The sequence below is a fragment of the Podarcis erhardii genome, assembly GCF_964252035.2.
Source record: "Podarcis erhardii genome assembly, chromosome: 5".
NCBI lineage: Eukaryota > Metazoa > Chordata > Lepidosauria > Squamata > Lacertidae > Podarcis > Podarcis erhardii.
The window spans coordinates 64,421,856-64,446,574 of NC_138509.1; the positions used below are offsets into that span (position 1 = coordinate 64,421,856).

Below are 24,719 nucleotides of genomic sequence, written 5' to 3' on the forward strand. Positions count from 1 at the left end.
TTCAAGTCATACTCTCCCATTTTTCTCCCAGTGGAGATCATTTACCAGGGTAGCCAAGACAGTTTCAGTTGTGACACCAAGCTGGAAAGAGTCTAGAACAAGCTTTCCCAAGTTCCCAGATGTTATCCCCAATTCTACCATGTTGAAGGACAGTATATAACATACCATAACAATTTTATTACACACAAACACCTTCTTTTCTCCAAAAAGACCATGCCCACCGATAGGAAAAGCAGATAGATCAAAATAAAATCTAGTTCTTTACAACGTTTATGTTAAGAATCCACACAATTTCACTTGGGCTTTTCCTTTTCTTAGCTAAAGAAATGTGTAGAATATTCCGGCCTTAAAATCTGACAAGACTGGACTTTTTACTGTTTATTTTGCCTGATCCCCAACAGATTTGGCGAAGTACAAAGTGTGCCATCAAACTTTTCAGCAAGCCAACCCACACATGTAATTTAGTTGCCCGTGTTTGTTTTAAAAAATTCCGTTGGTTCTCTCTGGGTTTTTGTTGCTAGCTATTTTATGTATATTTGCTTTCGTAAATAATTTTAAGGATTTCAGCTGTGATTTATCCACAGTTTTATGATATGCACTGCTTTAGAGTGCTCTATGCTTTGTAAGTCTTTCTAACTTTGCTAAATGAATAGATTGAACATGCATACATCCCAGTAGACCAATCACTGGCATCCTTAAAAGGATGCCATGTGGACCTGCAGAAAGACTATTTCCAGCAGAAAGCACAGTGGGTTCCCCCGCCCCACTTCTCATTCCCAATTTGGAGGAAGAGCAAGCGCAGCTGTGCTCTCTTGCATTCTGAATGAGCCGGCCTCTCTCCGAAAGAATAGCATGTTTTGAACACTTTGACATGATTCTTCCACAGCTCTCCCATAACTGCCAGACATTTTAATTATGGCTCTGGAGAGGCAGGCCGGGTAAGAGCAGGATGACCCCTTTTTCATTCGCTAAGCACCGCTCTGCTTAACAGTTCCCTAAGAGCACTGGTTCCCAAAAGAGCTGCTTACAATATCTATACACATTCAATCAAAACTATTACGGCAACAACTAATTATGGCCCATCATTCCCGTGGCTCTTTGCCTTTAATGGTGCATTTTGCTGCTCCAGAATTACCGCAGAACAACGCGGCAAGTACATAACGAGCAAGCCCCATCAATCTCTCGCAGATTCACTATGATCAAGAATTATCCCCCAGAATAGCCAAACAAGTTCAAAGCACTGGAAAAGCTTTAAACACCTCTATAAATCCATCATGAGGTGTTTTCACTGGCCTTTATAAATACATCAAACCCCTCATAACACCTCGTAGCTATTGTGGATCTATTGCAGGTTTTTCCTTCTAAAGAGCAAGATGAGAGGATACGTGTAGTGGTATCATTAAGGCGCAGGCAAGAGCTGTGTGTGCCCTGATTCCATGTGTGAGCTCACAGAACATAGATGGGGGAAAGAGATGAGAAAAGGTGCAGAAAAGAGAAAGGAAAGTGATCCAAGGGATCCAAGAGCTTCTTGCCTCTGAGAAAACACTCAAGCTACTGGTGGCCTTTGGAGGTTAGGATAACAACAAGTAAGGAACAGCCTTGAAAGAGGTTTATAAAACTACAAATGATGGGAAGAAAGTAGTGAATTTCTTCTTACCCTTTCATAATCCTTGGATTTAAGGACATCTAATGAACCTGATTAACAGTGGGCTCAGGACAGAGAGAAAAAATAATATCTTCACTTAATGCACAATAACGTGTGAAATTCAAAGCCATCAGATGTGACTTTATTGTCACCAGATACTAGCATTAAAGAAGGATTAGTTACATTGGTGGAGAAAAAGGTTAATCCAGGGGTGGGGAATTTGTCCCCATCACCAACCCCAAGGGTTATATGACTGCAGTTTTCATCATCCCTGGCTAATGGCTATGCTGATTGGGGCTGATTGGAGTTGCGGTCCAGTAAAACCTGGAAGGGGCATGATTTACCCATTCCTGGGTTTCTGTACTGTACTTTTTGAGAATCCTAAGGAAAAACCATCTTCCGCAGAAACTGCTGCTTGCCTTCTATCACTGTGCCATTGAGAGCGTGCTCACTTGTGGCTTATGTGTGTGGTACAGAAGCTGTACTACCCAGGACAGGATGGGGTTGTGCAGAGTTGTTAAGGCAGCAGAGAGCATTGTTGGCTGCCCACTCTCCACCTTAGAGCAGATTTATGCCACAAGGTGCCAGAGGAAGGCACTGGACATAGTAAAAGATCCATCGCATCCTGGTCACTGTCTCTTCGAGCTCCTGCCATCGGGGCGGAGATACAGGACGATGAAGACAAGAATGAGCCGTCTCAAGAACAGCTTCTTCTCCAGAGCGATCTCGGCCCTGAATGGGAAACCTGGACTTTGAAAGTCATCTAATCTTCCTTGCTGTATTATATTGTATTTTTTTAATTAGTGTTTTTATAGTTGTTCTGATTTTGAGTGGAGTGCCCTACCTGGGTGGATGGAGCAGCCAAGTAATTTCGTTGTCCCCGAGAGGGGGCAATGACAATAAAGATATTATTATTATTATTATTATTATTATTATTATTATTATTATACATTTTATATGCAAATTTGCCTAGCACATGCATTTGTGCAAGCAATTTCCACCTAATAGAATGCATTTTTTTTTTTTACATAACTTTATTAAACATGCTTTAAAAAGACATTAAAATAAGACATACATACATACAAGTACAAATACCGAGCCAGGAACAGACAAAGAACGGAGTACAGGAAAAACAAAACAAAAAAAAAGGAAAGAGCAGAAAAAACAAGACCTCCATCCAACTCAGTTTTGGGTTACATAAACTTATACAATTTCTGCAGTTGTTTTATCAGTGATTCTACACTCTGAACGTCGTAAGTGTTAACTACTGTCTGCTGATATATATTTAATTCCCAGATTAATCTCAATATAATTTAGGAATTTGTTCCACTCATTTTTTAATTTGACCATATTATGGTGCCTAATTCTTTGTGTTAAACTCGCTAGTTCTATATATTGAAACAATTTCACTTGCCAATCTCTAATCGAGGGCATTTCGGGAGATTTCCACTTCTGTGCTATTAAAATCCTTGCCGCCGCCGTGGCATATTGAAAGAAGGTTTGGTCTACGTTTTTTATTTCCTCCTCAATCATGCCCAAAAGAAACACCTCGGGGATTTTAGGGAAATTATACTTCAAAATCTTTTTCAATTCCTCGTAAATTTGCCCCCAGAATCTCTTAACCACATCGCAAGTCCACCATACATGAAAAAAGGTTCCCACCTTATCTCTACATCTCCAACATATATTATCGGTATTCTTGTACATCTTTCCTAGCTTTGCCGGGGTCAGATACCAGCGATGTGCCATTTTTTCTAAGTTTTCTCGAAGGGTTGCACAGGCCGTAAACTTCATACCCTTTTTCCACAGAGTCTGCCATTTGTTGAAATCCACCTTGTACCCGAGGTCCCTATCCCATTTAACCATCGCGCCTTTCACCACGTCCTCTTTGGTGTCCCATTCCAGTAACTGTTTATACATTTTAGATAGGAGTTTATTACTACTTTCTAGAATTTCCACTTGATATTTCGATTTTTTTTCACTCATCCCTAGTTTTTTATGTTCACCCCAGAGTGCGTTAATTTGGTGAAAGTGTAGCCACTCCTTAATTTTATCCTTCATCTCCTCATAAGGTCTAATTTTCCATCCCTCTTCCGTTTTAACTAATAGATTTCCACCTAATAGAATGCATTTTTGTGTTACTTTCATATATATACACATTTTCTATGCGCCACAAAATTCGAAGAAGTGAGAATTTTGCAGGATAGCTGTGTTTCAGTCCCTGGAAGTGCAAAGTTGGTAGATTCACATTAAAATACAAACCAATGAATTCTTCCACCACCCCCATCTGTAGCCAAGGCTGCTCCTACCACATAGCTGCTCACTCCCATGATTAACCTTTACTTAGAATTGCAAAAACCATGGATTTATACAGTGTCAGCTGATAACACTCCTTATGAACCCTTTTTTATTTTTCCTTTCTCTGTAGGGAGATACACACTGCCTCATTTATAGGGTTATATTCCCAAAGGTCCACTGTGTGACATCCAGCATTCTGTAGGTAGTGATGGCTATGGAGCTGTGATACCTTACAGTGGGTGCTCAGCAGGAAAAGGAGAGCAAATTGCAGGCATGGAGAGCAAGGGGAAGAGGAGGGTGAGTGCCTTTCGTCTGTTTGCATGGGCTTGACCTAGCCTGAGTAAATAGTGGTGGTCTAGTTCTCGCTGAGCCAAGCAATCCATTTATCATAATCCTATTGAGAAAAGACACAGTAAATCAAAGAGACAACCAGCCTGCAAACAAATTACATAGAGAGGTGTTGGCAAGAGTGGGAGATAAGAGAGCAGGAGGAGAACAGAAGAAAGAAAATTGAGAAACAATGCATCGTGGGAGAAAAAAGGGAGAGAAAGAACAGTTTGGTTGAGAGAGAAAACTACAACAAAGAAATGGAGAATTCAATTTTAAGTAAAAATACGAATCATTCACAGAAGTTCCTGTTAGAACCTGCACTAGGAGTGGTATTAAAGGACAGCCTTTGGCCATCACATGACCACCATATAAGTAGGCAGCCATAGACTTATCTAAAGGGGTTCACTACTGTCAAAGTCCATCTGCAAAGTTCCCCTTTAGATAGAGCTCAGCTACAAGTGGATTCCATTGCAAGATGACTGCAAGGGATACTGCCCCAAATTTCATCCACAGATTTGCTGGGCTAAGGGGATTGCAAATAGATTTTTTTTCTGGACACAATGAAGACAGAAATGAATGCTGGACTTCCACTAGATTCCACTTTATTTCCTGAAGTGGCTTTTACATCACATGAAAGATCACATAAAATGTGCTCTGAGGTTAGGGAGCATCAGGAAAACAGAATAAACCTTACAGTGTTTTCTGTTTTCATGAATGGACAGCATCCCTTACCTAGAAAGAAAAATACAGCAAATTACTGCCTCTTCTAGTGCTGGTTACATTGAAATCATTGTACAGAAATCCACCTTGAGGCAGTCAGTAATGCTTTACTCCGAGCATTTATCAAAAAGGGCTAAAATATTAAATAGGTTCTAAATAAGCAGGTATTTTCTGCTTCTAGTGCACAAAAGGTCACTTTCCATTAAATTAGGGCTAAAATAATAATCTTCCTCAAGATAAAAAGCTGAAGGGATGTGATAGAGGAGTTCTGTAGAAGAAATATCGACAGAGATTGCTCACTATAGACATGCGCTGAGCTATTTATGCTTCTTAGGCCACATTAGATAGATTGTGAAAGCTATAGCTAAGAATATACAATCAATAGAAAAGATTTCCCATTATTCATCCCAGCAAAAAGATTGTATATTTGAAAACACCAACTATAATACTTTCAAATCATGTAGGGGAAAACTCAGGCAGGTCCTTTAAAAATGATGTTTCTTCCTTGGGAATATTTTTCCATTTCTGCTACTCAAGGCCAAACTAGATGTAACACCATTCAGAAAGTTAACATTTTTGTGATTATTATTATTATTATTAAGGGAAACAAGCACAGATGTCCCAAACCAGAACTTTGGCAGCAAAATCAGGAGCTTTAACTTTCCCCCCTACTGTGCACTCAATACAGACCAGGGGCCCACACTAGTTTCCTGAATTAAAAGGAAGCATCCCATCTGCACCAATGTAAGCCTTCTTGTAAGTCACAGGAGCCTGTTGAGAATCAGGTCAGCGGTGGGAGGAAAATGTGAAAGTCCTCCTATGTCCACCAGGGTTCTGATTCTAGACCAAAAGAACTAAAAAAAGCTGCCAACCACTCATGTAGCTGTGGACTGTGTAGTTGGCATCATGTCTAGGATGGCCCTCACCCTCAATGCTCAAATGCACTCTCAAAATAGCAGGCAACTCTGGTGTCCCAACCTTGCCAACTGCCTGTTTACAAAGAAGGTTTAGTGCCAAATACTGCTTCACTTTAAACAACAACGGTAACAACCCATTACTTTTCAGTATGTTCATTCCCTCTAAATAACCTAAAGAGCCTGGAGAAATAGCAAAATTGTCATAGCCCCATCAGAGTCCCATTGCTGAGCAAGCAGGGGCTAGGAGTCTCTGAGGAACACTGGCCTGAGAGCAGAATCCACACCTGAAGTATATCCCATGGGTCGGGCAGGCAGCAATCTACATAGTAAGACAGTCCAGAGATCAGGAAATCCAGATGATCACAGAATCAAGGGTCCAGATGGAGAGCAAGAAGCAGCAAAGTAGGGTCACAAACCACAGATATTGTTTCCAGCATGTGATTGCTGCTGAGAACTATCTTTAAGAAGAGTGAAGCCAGCTAGTTCTCATCAGTGCCTTCTTCACCTATCCTTGAAGGCTGATCAACTGCAGGTGGAGTCATTCCGCCTTCTCCCCCTTCAAGCTGCTGATTAGCAGGCGAAGCTGACTCCTGGCCCACGACAAATATACCCCAATTTCCATTTCAGTCCCTGAGAAAGAGCAGTGAGTCCTTTATACCTTTTATTGGGAAGTCTGGGACTTCTCTCATCTGAAAGGTCTCCTCTGCATTTTTAGACCTGCTGGTGCTGGAAGCAAATGCATGAATGATTGAGATGTCTTCACATAGAGAGGTTGAGCTGATCAGAGAAGTGTAGAGGAACATCATAGGCTAACCTAGTGTTCTCAAGGTATTTTGGATCCCATCAGCTGCAGCCAGCATGGGCAATGGTCAGAAATGACTGGAGTGACAAAATATCAAAAGCATGATACAAAATATATGGAAAGCATGAGGTTGGGGAAAACTGTCATAGGTAAATGCGGGTGGTTTGAAAGTGGTTGCAAATCTTCTCTTCAGCACAGTGTCCTGCCTTGGGCATGAACACTGTGATATTTATTTATTTAAAGTAGCTGTTCCCAACCTGGTGCCCTTCAGATGTTTTAGACTACAAGTCCCATCATGATCAGTGATGTAGCAGTATCTGGAGGGCCACAGGTTCCACATCCTTGCATCAGGAGCAATTTCATGTTCTTCTGAATGTTCATAATAAGCATTCTCAATGCATAAGGTCCTTTTAGAGTTTCTGCTTACTTTCCTATACTTCTCACAAGGCTCCACCTGCCAGACTCCTTAAGAATATGAACCTGGGTCTTTGTGCCCAAAGAGAACATTATGATCATTGCGCTATATTAGCCTCTTTCTATCTCCCCCTCTTCATCAGCATCATTCTTTTGGCCCGTGCCAGCAAAGAAAAGACTGTGAGGAGTAGGGTAACGTCAAAACATTTATCTAGACTTCATGACATTTCACAGTTTGCTTAGCAATTCAGCGTGATTCATTTTCTTGCACCATTTTCTCTAGAAAGCCTTCACACTTTCTTCAAAAACAGGTATTCCCCCAAACACAAGCACACAAAATGCCAGTAGTGTAGAGAAAAGGGACAAAGTGGTCCTGCAGAGACAAACTACAGGTGTAAGAACCTGCTCTCATGGCATGACTGCAGCCAGCTGTTGCATCAATCAAAGCAGATAATGTAGATTAGGGATGTTGGAGAATTCCATCAGAAATGGAAATTGGAGTGGAAATTGCCACAATTTGCATGCTCATCAGACTCAGGAATGGAATTCATGCAAGCGAGTATGAGCGGTATTCACTATCATTTTTTTAGTCTGCAAACATTATGTAAATAATTGCATTATATTCTGCATCATTTTTGATGTTTGCCTTCCACTGAAATGTGTTGAAATTGACTGCATAATTAACTCTATTAGTTTCAGCAATAGTGGAAATGAAGATTAACCACACAGGTTTCAGCTGAAGCCGAACTACAGAAGAATGGAAACAGCACTGATTGTGACAAACACTGAACACGACAGAAATTGCTCCCTCCTTACATCTCTAGTGTTGATCCTACAATATTCTTATTACAAAGCAAATTGATTTTATCCTAAACATGCTAATTTGTATCCAAGGTTGGCTTCCTTAAGCTGTATGTAACAATGGTGTTTGCCACAAATACACAGGTACCCAGCTACACCATTTATGAAAGTTGGGTGATATTTCTATTTATTGTCAACTTTGAGCAATGTTGGCTACAATACAGAAATGAAAAAGTAATGTCATTACCTACAACAGGGTACTCTAACAAAAGGTTTTGTATCTCATTTATTTGGTGCAAAATTGTTTAGTTGGCTCTTCTGCACAGAGAAGTTTATTCTTGTGGTACATTAGCACACTCTATGACTTTTAAGAGCTTACGAGCCAACTGGTAGTTATCATTCCCCTTTCGAAAGCTCAAACTGCTGTTGTGAAATATGAACAAAAATTTACGAGGGAGGCAGCAGAAGGGCTGCTCTTGTAACTCCAACAGATCAAAGCCTGAAACATGTTCGCCCCTAGACTCTGAATCACAACTTTTTATTGCAAAAGTCATCTGTGCATATGCTGTGGTATGTTCCATATAGCTCCTCTTATCAGTCAGGGCCAAACTACACATTATGTGGGAGAACATGATGACTGGATCTCCTGACATTTCTTTCTTCTCCTAAAATCAGTTAATAGTGGGTGTGGTGGGGAATGCAGCCATGGAAATGGCTCAGTTGTCCAAAAGGGAAGGGAGAATGTGATGCTAACATCCAGGACTAAGATGAGGGTCTACTAGGCTTGTGTGTTGAGCACACTGCTTTGTGGAATTGAGTCATGGGCAACTAACACCCGCCAGTAGCAATGCCTCAACACCTTCCACATGCACTATGCCAAGAAGATTTTGGGCATCACATGGCAGTTTAAGAGTCTTAAACAAGGATGTGCTCTTCCAAGCCCACATTGCACTCCTGTCTTGTCAACAACTATGCTGGCTTGGTCATGTACACAGACTGCAAAATGACAGGATCCCCAAGGATGTACTCTACAGCAAACTGGCTTCAGGCACCAGGCCCCCAGCACACCAAATGTAATTTGAAGGCTGTCATCATCAACCCTGCCATTTGGGAATCCTTTACAGATGACCACAGTACCTGGTATACATCCATACCAGTGACTAGAGGAGAAATGACCACTGGGAAGAGCACACAGAGGAGAGCTGCCATGGCGCATCTTGCAATAGCACAACCAGACACCTTCATCTGCTCCAGCTGCAACAAAACATGTCTCTCCCATGCCCATCTCTACAGCCACAGCAGGCACTGTAACTTTCCAATGGTGTGACTTCTCTTCCAAAGGTGCACTCCTCCAATGTCTTCCAAGACAGACGGATGCCAACAACTGCCTCCAACAGTGCAGACAGAGCATAGCCATCATGGCTAGCAGTCTTCAATAGCCCTCTACTCCAAGAATTCGTCTAATCTTTATTTAAAGCCATCTAGATTAGTGGCAATCACTGCCTCCTGTGGCTGCGTCTATAAAGATTATATAACCTGACGCAGAAGCCAGAATATCTACATAAGAATAGAATGCAAATCACAGGGTAGCATCAATTAGGATTCATGGAGACCCATAATAGTCATAATCTGTTTGTTTATATACTGTGTTCTCAAAGCTGTTCACAGAACAGGCAATTTGAGAACAGTAGCCATAACAAATAAAAACTATACTACAACAATTGCAATTCAGAGAAGACATATGAAAAGTTTAAATGAGCATGAAATGTACCAATAAGTCACTTAACAAATTATTCATTACCAATAATATTAAGATTAAACCTACATTAAGGAAGTCATTCAGCAGTTATATTTAGCGACCTAACAATTAGATAGCTTGCTCAAATCACACTAGCAGCAATAGAGGAAAATATAGGATTAAGGAAACTGAAGTCTCCTTAGCACTAGTCTCCAACCATGCATACTATATTGCTATACCCAAGCCCAGTAAAGATGTCAAACAACAGCCCCTACTTCGTCCTGAGAAAACCCACCCTGCACACACACACTTGGATTCCAAATCTAGCCCCAAAGCAAACTGCATGAAATCCACAAGGAACTTCAGACAGCTCACCCTCTCCCGACAGTAAGAGACCCTTCTCTCTCTCTTTTTTTTTTTAATAATATTTATTAAATTTTCCAGAATAAAAAGGAAAGATAGAAAGAAGAGAAAAATATGGTTTACACTTAATATCATTAACATCTTTCCCGGACTCCCCCCCCCCCCTGTTGTATTCCATTTCCCTTAAATTAATTCCACAAATTCTTACCCCGAATTTTAAAACCTTATTGTAATTTTAAATAACCCATTTATTCCGAATTGATTTATCTTATTTATCTTATTTAACCATTTCTCCTTATATTTTATATACTTCCCTAAGATCGACCCCAATTCCCTTCCACGAATTCCCCTATTTTCAAGCCAACAAGAAAGAAAGAAAGAAAGAAAGAAAGAAAGAAAGAAAGAAAGAAAGAAAGAAAGAAAGAATATGTAATTTTACAGCCTTTGGGTTCCAAATCCCCCCCCCCCCCATTCCCCGGTTCCGATCCCCAGAGTTCATCCATCGTCTACTGCCAGCCTGGTGAATCCACGCCCATGTCTCAGTTCCACTTTGCCGTCTTTTGATAGCTTTTAATTTCAGAAAGTCCAATCTCGGAGAAACTCTCAGAAAAGATCATGCTTCTTCCATCCAGACCTCTATGTTTAAGAGTATAACTCAAATTCTGTTTCTTGATCCTTTTAAAGTCTGGATGTCCCAAATGCTCCAACTTCAAGTTTAGTCCAGCTCTTATTCTTCAGATTTCTTTTTCCTGTTCTGCTGCAAAAACCTTCTAATTCAGAAACTTATTCAGAAACTTCTTGTTCTCCACAGAGGCTTTTGTTATTCAGGAACATAAACTTACGTCAAGTCCCTTCCTTTCTTCAATAGATAAATCCATTGTCTCCTTTAGTATAGAGACCTCTGTAGACAAAATAATGCTTCGTTTTTGCAGCTTTCTCAAGAGATAACAAATCCTGCTCAAATTCATAGTATTTTTCCACTTGCTGCTACTGTTGCAATGTCCTGGCCTCCCTCTAGAGGGAATATGGTAACTTAATTTCTTTCCAGATCAGACCCAAAAGTCAAATAACTTGTTGCCTTTATTTCCAATAATTTATGTCCAAATTGTAACAAATCTAACCAGCAAAGCCATCGTAACAAAGTTCTCTCTTTATTTAGCTGTCAAAGTCTCTGTGTCCCTTCGCCAGTCTCTCATAGCGGGTCGTTCCCGGTTCCCGGGGGGTTGCACTTTAATTCCCACAAATCAATTTTCTCCTCCAGCGCAATTATTGTAATTTCCCTTCGTGAAATTATTATTTTTTTTCAAATAAGCAAGTTCATCTCTCGATCTTAGTTGTCAAATCCTTGCGTTAAGCCATCTACAACGGGGGGGGGGCGGACTTCCTTTTTGCACCCCCCCCCCGCTCGCTCCAAATTCATAGATCAGATTTTCCTTTTAAGTCCAATAAAATTACTCACGGGTTGTTCTGAAGCAAATAAGTGCTCGCGAAGTGTTTAAAATATAGATCAGCCAGACAGCATTTGGAGAATAAGAAGGTGAGGTTTATTGCCAGGCAATAAGGACCCAGTTGGAATATTTTCCAAAGAACTGGGACCCCGATTGACAGAAATCCAGAGGTCTTTATACCTGAGTAGATCACAGCAAATCATTGATCATGAGACAATCATGAGGGATTCACAACATTGTCAGCGAGAATCAGCCAATCAGCAAGCGGTTGTCACGCTACTTGACCCCCGGTCAAGCCTTGGTCAGCACCGGATTCTAGTTCTGCTTTCCGATGCTTGCAGTGACGCTCTGTCTAACCTTTCCCCCAGTTATGACAGGACAGGGAGCTTGGACATTCTGTGGTTTTGCTCTTCCTGTTCTGTGGATTAATTTAGCCTGTATCTGAGGGGAATTTGTATCAGAATCTCTGATTCATGTCTTTCCCCCTTGTCCGGGGTGCACAGATATTTAGGGGAAAGGTCGGTTCTAACTTTTTGCCGTTTCAAGCAGTTTGCAGCACAGCTTCCCTTTTGATTCAAAATGGATTATAAAGTACTGTAATCCTTGATTTGTATAAGCATATTTGGATATATATTGAATATATTGGTTTCTGATAACTGATTATGTGGATAGCATAGGGGTAGCCCTTCTCCCTTGCCTCAGTTCTTTTTAATCCAAATCCGAAATTTCCAAAGAAGAAGTCGTTGCTCTCCGCCGAATGGCATGCGGCTTCGCTAGGCAGGGGAAGCAGTGGACTCATAGCACCACACCCCCCCGTCACCCGCTCCGCAGCCTTTAAAAAGGCTCCTTCGCGGGTCGGGGGGCGCAAACGGTGCCTGCCGAGTCACCAAGTCCATGGGCAGCTCCGCCCATGGTTTTTGTGTTTGTTTTTTTTCTGTTTAAATTTTTTATTTCATAGAAGTAAAGAATATGTACACGCCCACACATATAAACATACAGAAATAAAAGTGTTGCACAGACAAATAGAAATAAAGAAAGAAATAAAAGTAAGAGAAATATATAGAAACTTAATTTTCACTTTGGTTACATTTCTTAATCTTCGTTTTCAAAACTTCCTTTAGCTTTCCCGAAAATCATTCGAAGTAACACTTTAAATTACACATTTCTTAGTATATATTGTCATTGTACCTTTTTATATACATTTCTTAATGTATATTAACCTTACATATTATTTGGTCTCCTATTCTCTTTAAACAATAACTCACAGTCTTTCACAGTGCGTCTCTAAATCCCTTTAGCGTTATTTTCCCTTGACTAATGAATTCCAAGTAATCTACATATTTTCCCCAATCCTCAGTGAACTTTTGGTCTCTTATGTATCTTACTTTGCCTGTAAGTCTGTCCAATTCCATATAATCCAACAGCTTAAATCTCCATTCCTCCACCGTTGGTGTCTCCTGCTTTTTCCACATCTGGGCCAGCATTACTCTTGCTGCTGTAACCGCATAATATACTAATTTACGATCCTCTTTTCTTATCACATAACCCAATATACCTAGTAGGAAAAATTCTGCTTTCTTTGGAAACGTGTATTTTAAAATCTTCTTCAGTTCTATATAGATTTTTTCCCAAAACTGTTTAACTTTTCCACACTCCCACCACATGTGATATGGTTTTTGAGGGTCCCCGCGTCGCCGGCGCGGCAGGACCCGACCCCTACCCAGCAGACTCCCTCCAGAGCTCGGAGGGAGTCCGCCATTTGGCGATGGCGCCGACCCGGAAGTAAGAGACCCTTCTCTCATCAGGGTTCCCTCTCCTGGGCCAAGAAAAGGTACCCTTATTCTTATGGCAACTGCCCTCCTAGCAGTCCTCAGGGAGAAGAACCCAAGAAGGAAAAAGGTGGAGAAAGTCTCTCACCTGGCAGATGTCGCCATTAAAAGGGCATTGTGCTAAAGGCAGCACAACAGCTTTCACACACCAGGAGTCCCATGGCTGATGGCATTGTGTCAGCCACCACTCCCCTTTTTTATAACTTGACCACAAAGTCGCCACTCAGTTCCTTCTGGAAAGGCTCTTCAGACTGAGGGTGAGGCATGGCAAACAGCTATACCAAGCTGGCAGGCACAAAACATCTCTCTCTTTCTCACACACACACACACACACACACATGTCCTTTCTCTAGGGATGGGGAACCTTTGGTCCATCAGATGTGGTTGGGCTCCATCAGGCCCAGCTAGCATGTCCAGAAATTATGGAAGTTGCCCTCCAGGACATCTGCATGTCCACAGGTTTCCCATCTCAGTTCTACTCATGCTACCATCATGACAGTGGCATAGTATGAACCCTGGTCCAGTTACAGATCTTGCCTTGATAATCTTCTCTACGCTTCCTTTCTTCCTCCCAGGCACCCTCTTCACACTTCTCTATCTTTAGCTACTTTTGCAGGCCAGCAGTTGTCTTTAGGCTTCTTCTTTTTAAAAAAAAAAAAAAAAAACTGCATTATATACTTATCTGGGTTCTTCCCTTGCTCCTCTTACTCCTTCTCTCTGTTATAGCCACAGTCCCAAAATAAGTGCTAGCAACTAAAAATGAAGATTATCAGGATTTACAGGAGGCCCTATATCTCAAACGCTGCATGTCCCAGCCTGCCGGTAGGCAGCATGTAAAACAACCACTTCCCTGGGTATAGTTCTCAAGCTCTCCCTGTGCAAAGCAGTGCACAGCTGGTTTCCCTCTCAGGACAGGGCAGCAGCATTTGGCGATTTCATCAGCAGTACCATATGACCCTTGAAACTTGTAAATACAATGATCAAAAAGACTCTCAAGCGTTGGTGTTAATAGAGCATGAAGCATTTACTGTAGGTGCAATATTTAAGATCAGTATAAGCACAAAGTACGCCGGGTGTTTCAGGGATTTATTGTCAGCAGAAACATTCTAATGCCCTCGTTAAATTTTCATCTCCAGCCAGATAACTTCTTAAGACTCCAGCCAACAAAGCCTATCTGATCAGTTCCCTCTCCGACCTTTACTAACGCAATGACGGCTCCTCCCAAAACCTAGCCCCGGGGAAACATCTGCCTTTTTGATGTTGTCCGAGTGCAGGGCCCCTAAAGCTTTCCAGATTTTTTGATATGTAGGACCACAATCACTTACTCCACAGAAATCCTGTCTGAATGCTGCCGTGCTTTAAACACTTCCAGCAAGAAAACCTTTTAGTACGTATCTATCTCACAAATGTTAACATGTTCTACCTGCAAACACGTGTTTCAAAATATGCAGCGGTTACAGATGCACAGCCCGCAGGGAGCTTCCGAAAGGACACAAAGGGTGGTCACTTACGCATCACCAAAAATGAAGATGAAACGAGGATGCAGGTTTGCATATGCTAATTTGTATGTATAGACACAAATACATAAATGATTGCAATTTAAATGTAAGTGCAGTGTGACAAACACACACATATCATAGATGTACAGCCATATTAGGTGCTGCATGTCATGGGCAAACATCACATGAAGTGGCCTTTGCCCTTAGGTGGCTTTTGCCCATTGATTATGGCTAAAGTGGTGCAGATCATTGTTGATGAGTTAACAGCATGGACAAGGAAACTGCAACCGCTAAGAGCTAAAGTACTTTGAATAAGAAGGGAACTTTGAATAAGAAGGGAAGGGATTCTGAACAGTTGCCAAAACACATGAACCTTTTCTATTATAGAGATTCTACGCTAAAGATGATAATCTCCTAAATCACTATAGCAATGACAATGGGGGGGGGAGGAGAGAGGAGTTTAAGAATGCAAACATTTAATAATCACTAAGTTAAACCACACTGGCCGCTTCAATGCTTATTTAACACATCCTATGCATGTTTACTCAGAAGCTGGTCCACTCAGTTCAGTGGGACTCACTCCCGTGAAAGAAGAGCATTGCACTGACCTCAGTGGGACTTGCTTTCAAATAAGCATGCAAAGAATTGCCTTGCAGATATAGGTAATTGATAGATGAATTGGGCTGCAGTGTTTAACTGATTAGTCAGTTAGACTGGTGAATTAAAATGACTGTTTCTCAACTAAACATATGCCCTGATTAATATGGAATATGAGTGTGTGTGTGTGACAACACAGACATTCCTCTTTCTCTCTCATACAGAGATGGGAATGCCAGTTCCAAGATTATGCCCGCCATGATATTATTGTGCATTACCTAAACACAAAAGGAGAGAGTCTCTTGCTTCATAGCAACATTTTAAATTCAAATGCAGTTTTTGCTAATTTAATTAATTCATCAATCAACTAAAATGCATACAATTAATCAGCTATGGGTTCCTTAGTGATGTTTCGGCCCAAAACAGGAGTTAAGACTTCCCTCCTTCCTCCTGTCTGCATACTCAGTATGAACAATATGCATGTGTTAAAATAAATAGGAGAAAAAGCTTTGAAATGGAATGAGAAATGGAAATGCTGCAACAAAACAAACAATGGAAGCAAAAGAGCCGTGTGGTTTCATCAAGATGCAAGGAGGCCCCCTTACTCCTGTTATCTGCACAGTTTTCACTTTATCAACCACCGCAAGCTGGCAAGTGTTCCAAACATCTTTCCTTTCTCTGTACCATATGGAGTGAGAGAGGGGGTGCAAATGAGGAAAGAAGCAGGAGAAGTAAAAAAACAACAAAAAAACTGTCTTGGTAACATGAGGACATCAAAGTACAGTGGTACCTCAGGTTACATATGCTTCAGGTTACATACGCTTCAGGTTACAGACTCCGCTAACCCAGAAATAGTACCTCGGGTTAAGTACTTTGCTTCAGGATGAGAACAGAAATTTCGCAGCGGCAGCACGGCAGCAGCAGGAGGCCCCATTAGCTAAAGTGGTGCTTCAGGTTAAGAACAGTTTCAGGTTAAGAACGGACCTCCGGAACAAATTAAGTACTTAACCTGAGGTACCAGTGTATAGCACTTGGTACTGTCTGCTCTGCAAGATGCAGCCGGACTCAGCAGCAACAAAAGGGACACCAGACCCCATGGAAGCTTCTTCCACACTTCTACTTTTCCAAGATCTCCTTAAACACACTGTATAATCCAAGCATACATATTTAACACACATTTATTAACTTAGCACATTTTAATCCTGCTCTTCTTCCAAAGAGCTCAAGGTGGCATTCTACTCCACCCCCCTTCCCATTTTATCCTCACAACAACCCTGCTGGGTAGACTGAGCTGCAAGAGTCACCCAACAAACTTCACAGGGATTTAAACTCACCTGTCTCTGGCCCAAGGGCTATTTCATGCAACCTATTTACTGAGCAGTCATCCTGATTTGCTTGTACAAAGCTGATGCAGTTGAACATTCATTTTGATATGTTGCAGAGTGGCGCTGTGGTCTAAACTACAGAGCCTAGGGCTTGCCAATCAGAAGGTCGGCGGTTCGAATCCCCGAGACAGGGTGAGCTCCCATTGTTTGGTCCCAGCTCCTGCCCACCTAGCAGTTCGAAAGCACGTCAAAGTGCAAATAGATAAATAGGTACTGCTCTGGTGGGAAGGTTCTCCGGTTCGCCAGAAGCGGCTTAGTCATGCTGGCCACATGACCCAGAAGCTGCATGCGGACAAACGCCAGTTCCCTTGGGCAGTAAAGCAAGATGAGCTCCACAACCCCAGCGTCATCCGTGACTGGACCTTACGGTCAGGGGTATCTTTACTTTTAGGGTGGCTATATGGCAGACAGCATTCATCCTGATTTGCTTGTCAGGTGGTCACACAACTTTCCATTATTCATTCATTTGGACCATATTTTTCCATGCATTTCTCTGTCACTTTCCAAACTTGCAAGAAGTCTGGGACTTGCTTGTTTTGAAAAAGAGGATATGATACCCCTCAGGTGACAGGACACTTTATTCCACGTTAAATGTGCAAACGTAAAGGTCTGGTAGGCAATTGCATCACTGCCACAAAATACTGGCAGTGTGGAGGAATCCCTAGCTTGACACTCTAACCCCAAGGGGACTGGCAAAGCAGTCTAATCGGCTACTGTTCAGACTGGTTTGCCAGTCTGGTCAGCTATTGTTACAGTAAGGAGGATTAGTGGTGTCATCAGGGAGAAGGAGCATGGCTTGGTAAGAGTCCAGCAACCTGGCTTCAGATTGTGGCCTAGAATTTCCATACCCCATTACCAAATCATACTGGCTGTGGGTACCATACCTGCTTTCCTATCCTCTTGATCAGACACCGTTCTGATCTGGTATCACATGCAGAAAATGGCCTGCCAATTCCACCCAGTATGACAATATTGTTGCTCTCATTTGGACTATACAAATAGGACTTGACTGCACCAGATCAAAACACTGTGAGAGAAGTTAAATTCATACCAGTTTCCAGTATCTAAATCTCAAAACTCCCTGGATTCTAGGGAAATGTCTTTTGAATAGCTCAGTTTGGTAGAGCATGAGACTCTTAATCCCAAGGTCATGGGTTCAAGCCCCTGGGGTCCCTTCCAACTCTACAGTTCTATGCGGAATTTCCTTTCTACGTGGAAGTTATTCTTGCCCAATGACCTTAGTATGCAACTCATCACCAAATCTCATGGGAAAGGATCACTTGCATGATTCACTTGCATGTATTGATAGACAACTATATCAATTTAATATGGTTCATTTTAAAGAAAAGAGTGGTGTGCAATAAAGGATGCTATTAGCACAGCTTGCCTGTTTTACCTCTGCCCAGTTTATACCAGTAGTTCCATGTGCATTTCAACCGTATGCATGTTTTAACCACCATGCTGAGGAATCTCAGCATGTTCAGTGGGACTTAACTCCCACATAAGCTTGCAATAGGGGGAGTAATTCAGTGGTGAAACATCTGTTTTCCATGGAGAGGGTGCCAGGTTCAATCCTTGGCATCTCCTGGCTGGGCTGGGAACATCCACTGCCTGAAACCCTAGATAGCTGCTGAGTGTCAGTGTTGATAGTACTGAGCTAGATGGACCAACGGCCTGACTTAATCTCAGACAGCTTCCAATATGCAGAAGAGTCATGAACAGAAGGAATCAGCAGGTGTCAGCAGCCTGGCAAATTTGGATACCTTCCCAAACATTGCATAGCCACAACTAGAGTCAGAGCACGGGTCACGTGGAATTGTTCCCAATACAATTCCCCTGGCTATCTCAGCAGATGGGTTTTGCTCATGCTCAAGGTCTGACTGATTCCTGTATTTGGAATTGGAAAGGCCTTTTTCCTGCAAGTCAAAGAGACCAGCTATTGCAGAGATTGTCATCAAGAACTACTGCTCCATACCTCTTCCTGCTTCCTGTTAAAGGTAAAGGGACCCCTGACCATTAGGTCCAGTCGTACCCGACTCTGGGGTTGCGGCACTTATCTCGCTTTATTGGCCGAGGGAGCCGGCGTACAGCTTCCAGGTCCTGTGGCCAACATGACTAAGCCCCTTCTGGCGAACCATAGCAGCGCACGGAGCGGTACCTATTTATCTAATTGCACTTTTGAACTGCTAGGTTGGCAGGAGCAGGGACCGAGCAATGGGAACTCACCCCGTCGTGGGGATTCGAACTGCCGACCTTCTGATCGGCAAGCCCTAGGCTCAGTGGTTTAACCCACAGCGCCACCCGCATCCCACTTCCTGTTAGTGGCACCCTAAAATCTGGACTGTATTGTTGCAGATTATGACTGCATGGAAGCTGCCAGCATAAGAACATAGGAGCAAAGCGGGGTGGACTACAGCTCAGTTGGTTAGAGCGTGGTGCCGATAATGCCAAGGTTGCAGGTTCAGTCCCTGTATGGGACAGCTACATATTCTTTCATTGAAGGGGACTAGATGATCCTTGGAGTCCCTTCCAATTCTATGATTCTAAGATCTTTTTGTCTCCCTTGCACAATCGCCACCAATGTTATATGATTCTTTGGGTTTTGTATGTACAGAGGGAGGCTGCTTTGCTCTCTGGTTTTGTTTCGCAGATTGCTTGAACAAATAAAGGAAGAAATGTGGCATTGTGCAGAGAAAGTGAAACTGAGAGTAAGCAAAAAAACAAAGAACTAAAAACTGGTGGGGAGGGAGGGAGAATGTTGGCATACCCTGTGTCTGAAAGGAACAAAGAAGAGAGCAAGAAAGAGGCTGCAGCGGTTCAAAGTGAAGGAATTCTCCCTGACGCCTGGGTAATGAAACATGAGCTCTGCATGCTCTCTCCCTGACATTCCATGATTGCTGAGCACAAATAAGAACCTGCAGAACAGGGGATTAATTGAGGGGGGTGGAGAGCGAAGAGCAGGGATGAGGCTGTGAACAAAGAAAACTAACAGCATCCAAAACAGGAGCAAAGCAGCAGGAAGATACCTCTGCAGCATCCCAATAGGAAAAGGGATACAAATGTTGATAAGTACATGGAGAGGAGAGCAAAGGGTTAAAAACAGTATTTTATTGGGGAAATGCTGGTCTATTCTTCCAATATCAAATCCAGTCTGAGTTCAAATTGAGACAGCAGACCAGCGCTTCTCTAATAAAATATTGTGATTGTTACCATCTTTCTAACCTGCAAAGAGTCACATAACGCTCTCTCACACACAAATACATATCCTTTCCCCTATTTCTACACATGCTGGTCTTTCAAACCCACCCTGGCATCAGCACTTGACATCCTTGGGTACCCTGGTCTCTCCACACTGAGTGGATGGGTCAGGTAACTGCCAGCCATTTTAAATTTCCCATAATGCCCCAGTGTCATGTTGCTTAAGAGCGTTGTGGGAACCGAACAGGGCAACTGGGACCTTGCAAAGGGCCCCTTTCAAACCTGAAAACAAACCTGCTTAAAAAGAGGACAGGACTATAACGTAAGCACCATCTGTACTCTAAGGTAAGAAGCAGAAAGAGCATGGGTTATAAACTGTATTGCTCAGTGCTACATATTTCTCAAAATCCAATACCAACATTGAATTGGGCAGTATGAAGACTCAGGCACAAACCACAACTGCACCAATGTTTGCATTTGACTGTGGTGCAGTGACCAAGGCTCTGTTGTGTATCAATATGCAACTAATGTATGGCTAATGCACAAATGAGCCACAGCGGAGTTCTATCTGCATCAATAAACTGTGTATCATCATCTCACATCCAATGTAAAGCCAACTAGCAAATTTGTCAGAGGCTGACTAATGCCTGCAAGATTATCTTTTGTAAGAAGATCTAATTTCAACAGGTGAAATTAGATGCCACTAAGAGAATTATCATTTTATCATATGGCAGCAATAGGACAAGGTAAGGGTGTACTGTACTATACTAACAGCCTTACATATGCCTTCTACAATCATTTATAAAATGCTACCTTTAAAATGTAGCTTCCAAAAAACTGGACCAGGCACATTTTTATTTTTTATCACCATCCTTCTACATTTATTGTCTTGGTTCGCATGCCACATTAAACCATGCTTTAAACAGACCTTTGTTCAGAAGCCATGGCTTAGCTCTACATCTGATGTCTCGACTATAGATTGTCAACTATGGTTTGCAAAAATAAGTCATGAGTCGTTGCTGTCTTAGCATTACAGGCAGACATGGGGACTTCCTTAACTAATGTTTAAGTGTGATTTGTTTAGTCACCCCAGTGAAATTATGCACCAAGCAACAGAGCCATTAGGCAAGAGCAACTAGAAAAAGAAGCCTCTCTCAATGCTCAACTCCTCTTGCTGGCATTTTTCCCCAAAGCTGACATCACTGATAACTGAAAAACACACAAGCACTGCCTCTTCTGCTTATATTTGATGCAGCATCTGCTGCATCTGTCTTATGTGATTGTGAAGTGAAGTTATTGCAAAAAGACCTTCTGAGTGTGTTATATTTGTGCTGTTAGGGTCAGGGGTTCAAGCAGGTGGATGTTCATACCACTGTAGGGTTGCACAGATGGAAGCAGCTGGGATTTTACCAGACTAAATTCTGCAGCTAAAAAAGGGTTGCGTTTTAACACAGAGAAACAGAAAAATTAATTTTTTATTTTTTTTAATTAAATTTTGACATAAATATATTTCACAAACGTACAAAAGACAAAATGAAAAAGAAAAAACAGAAAAAGAGAAAAAAAGAAAAACATGAAATACATACAACTTTAATGACATTGATCGACTTCCCTTTATCTCGATTTCGGAAGATATTACCTTGTTTATCTATCTACTGTGTCTATTCCTTAATAAAACTTTTTACGTAGTAAGCGCTATCTCATGCCTACTGTGATTTCTGTAAGTACATATGTGTTTCTGATCAACATTTTGATTTTCCCCTTGTCTCTATTTCCATATATATCCTAAATTTATCCCATTCATTGTTAAATTTTGCACTTCTTTGATTTCTTAAATAAGACACAGAGAAACAGAAAAATTAAGAGGTGCTTGTATGAGTTGTGGAGTAAAGTCACGGACAGGGTGGGGAGGGTGAAGTCCTATTTCAAAACAAAGGCACTTTCTCCAAGTAGGAAATGGTAACAAGAGCTGCAATTTTACTCTTTGACAGCAAGGCAAAGAAATAAAATACGAAACAACTAGCAGAGTTGAGAATTGAGTTAAGATGGGGAGGGGGATTCAATATGAGGTTGCGTTCCTGATATTAATTACATCTAACAGATGAAACAACTTAGCCGTGCATTAGGAAAAGCAGCCTATCCAATTCCAAGGCAGTGGAGGGGTAGGAGATGTGAGTGGCTCCAACATAGTTGATGCTGAGTAATCTCAAAGCATAAATTCATGGTAGCAATTTATGGGAGAAAGAAAAATAAAAAGTGCAGTTGTAGAACACAGGAGTGGAAGAAAAGGGTTCAACGACTTCTCCGGCTGCAAAGAAGTAGGGGCATTTCTTTCTTGGTGGAACAGAGCGGGTGCTTGATGACAGGTACCAAAGGTCACCTAGAAGATTTCCACACCCTCACTCTTGCAGCCAGCCAAAGCAAAAGAAAATGGTGACACAGTGCTGCAATGCCAGAACTTGGGTGCCACCAACTCTTAAGGGATGTTGGGCGGAGAGGTAGCTGAGGGCTAGAACAAAATAGGGTAGAACCATAGTTACTTCAATCAACTGCAGAACATCCTTTTGCTTAAGCATGGCTTGTTCAACAAACCATGGTTTAAAAATGGTTTAACATGGCATGCAAACTGAACCACTGAGCCAAACAAAGATCTCTCTCTAAAACTAGAAGACCAGCATGCAACTGATTCCATTTTCTCCACCACACCACTGTTTTATCAGCAAAGAAACTCAGTACTTTATCAACACCATAAGAATAACAAGGGAAAGGGGTGATTTATCTAAAACAGATCTTGGTAATTCTATCTAATGTTTTCCTTTTTTAAAAAAAACAACCTATGGCATAACCTTCCCGAAATAAAAACTTCAAATAGGAAGGGGGAGCCTTCCCCAAGTTTCATTAGAGATGCAAAGATATTTCTTTCGGTTCTCTAGTTTTATTGAGAAGCAGATGTAAAGCTGCTTCTGGATTTGTTTTTAAACTGCTGGAGAGTGTAGCCGCTTCTGACACAGCAAGGGGAATTTTTTTAGGCAAAACAAGAGATTAAGGCATCAGGCTCATGTTACCCAGTTCCAGCACTCACCTCTGATTTATGGTGGGGTCCTATCTTCAACTTACACCAACTGCGTGAAGTAACAATTGCAAATCAATCCACTAGCCTGGCATAAATTCAAGTTATGGTAGCGTAATGATGCGATCATGAGCGGGAGAAGGAAGAGCTTGGATGTGGTAAGGGTAGGGAGGCTCATAGGACTAACTACAGTAGTACCTCGGGTTACATACACTTCAGGTTACATACACTTCAGGTTACAGACTCCGCTAACCCAGAAATAGTGCTTCAGGTTAAGAACTTTGCTTCAGGTTGAGAACAGAAATCGTGCTCCGGTGGTGCAGCAGCAGCGAGAGGCCCCATTAGCTAAAGTGGTGCTTCAGGTTAAGAACAGTTTCAGGTTAAGTACGGACCTCCGGAACGAATTAAGTACTTAACCCAAGTTACCACCGTTGTTGAGTTAAAGTGTCTGATCATCTCTGCTGCGCCTTAAGGCCTGTCTCCTTACCATCATGTGGTGGTGATAGCAAAATAGTGGATGTGTAGAGTCCAGTGCTGTGTGCACATTACCATTTACTCCAGATCCAGTTGAGTCCCATTCCTGGTGTTTGAGGGAGAGCACACATGACGTTAACGACAATCCGTATGTATCCTGTAGTTTCTTGAGAAATACTCCTGCCTGATGCATTTTCCCTCAAACCAGCTTCCATCTGATTTGAAAATGCATGTATAAGAGGCTACCATATGTGGTGGCAATGTAAAGTTATCAAGAAGGCCTGGGAGGTAACATATAAAGATTTAAAGAGAATGTTGGAAATGATTTTTGTTTAAAAAAACCCCCAACAACCCAGAAGCTATGATTTTGAAAGGTACAGGACTTAATGGATTTATTGTGCAAAAGACTTTATTCCTGCATCTGAGAGTGGATGCCAAGCTAAGAGAAGCCCATCCCTGCAGAAGGAAGAATCTACCGCCAAAGAAGATCAGAAAAACAAATTAATGAAACATGCAGGACATATTAGACAATTTGAAACCCAAGAAAGAAAAGGACATTTTTTAAAAATATATATATGGGGAAATGTTTAATGCATACTTTGCAAGCTTTGTGTATAGGTTTTTACGTTAGTTGAACTTCTAAAGGTCACTTGTTACAACATGAATAAGGTTTTAAAATTGGACAGTTAAGAATATAATATTTTATGGACGTGCATGAGTAAGTATATAATAATGGAACCAGGAGGGGGAGTGGAGGGAAGTCAGTTAAGATGTATGATTTAATTTTTTTATTATGATGTTCTTTTTCTTTTTGTTATTATAAAATTAATAAATTGCGTCTAAAAAAATGATTTGAAAATGCAAGGCATGGTTCAGCTGAGGTGTGTACATTGGAGACAGCCATTGCACATGCACAAATGACAGCTTCTTTGAGTAGGACTTCATGGGTGGGTGGAAACAAATCAGGTAATGCACATCAGGGGAAGACCTCTCTGGTGTGTACAGCACTCTTTAGTGCATGGATAGGCAAACTAAGGCCCGGGGGCCAGATCCGGCCCAATCGCCTTCTAAATCCAGCCCGCGGATGGTCCAGGAATCAGCGTGTTTTTACATGAGTAGAATGTGTCCTTTTATTTAAGATGCATCTCTGGGTTATTTGTGGGGCATAGGAATTCGTTCATTATTATTTTT

The 24,719-nt window shown here is 41.7% G+C and overlaps 1 protein-coding gene across 12 annotated transcripts in view; it reads right to left on the reverse strand.

Annotated features, from left to right (window-relative positions):
- Positions 1-24,719, reverse strand: part of EPHB1 (EPH receptor B1) — a 355,934-nt gene that overhangs the window by 256,898 nt on the left and 74,317 nt on the right. The window contains exon 2 of one of the 12 annotated variants that reach the window (XM_081864477.1): positions 23,542-23,634. The exons of the other annotated variants lie outside the window; for them this stretch is intronic. The gene's annotated coding sequence lies outside the window, so the exon portion shown is untranslated. The remainder of the gene's footprint in view (positions 1-23,541; positions 23,635-24,719) is intronic. 12 annotated transcript variants of the gene reach the window in all.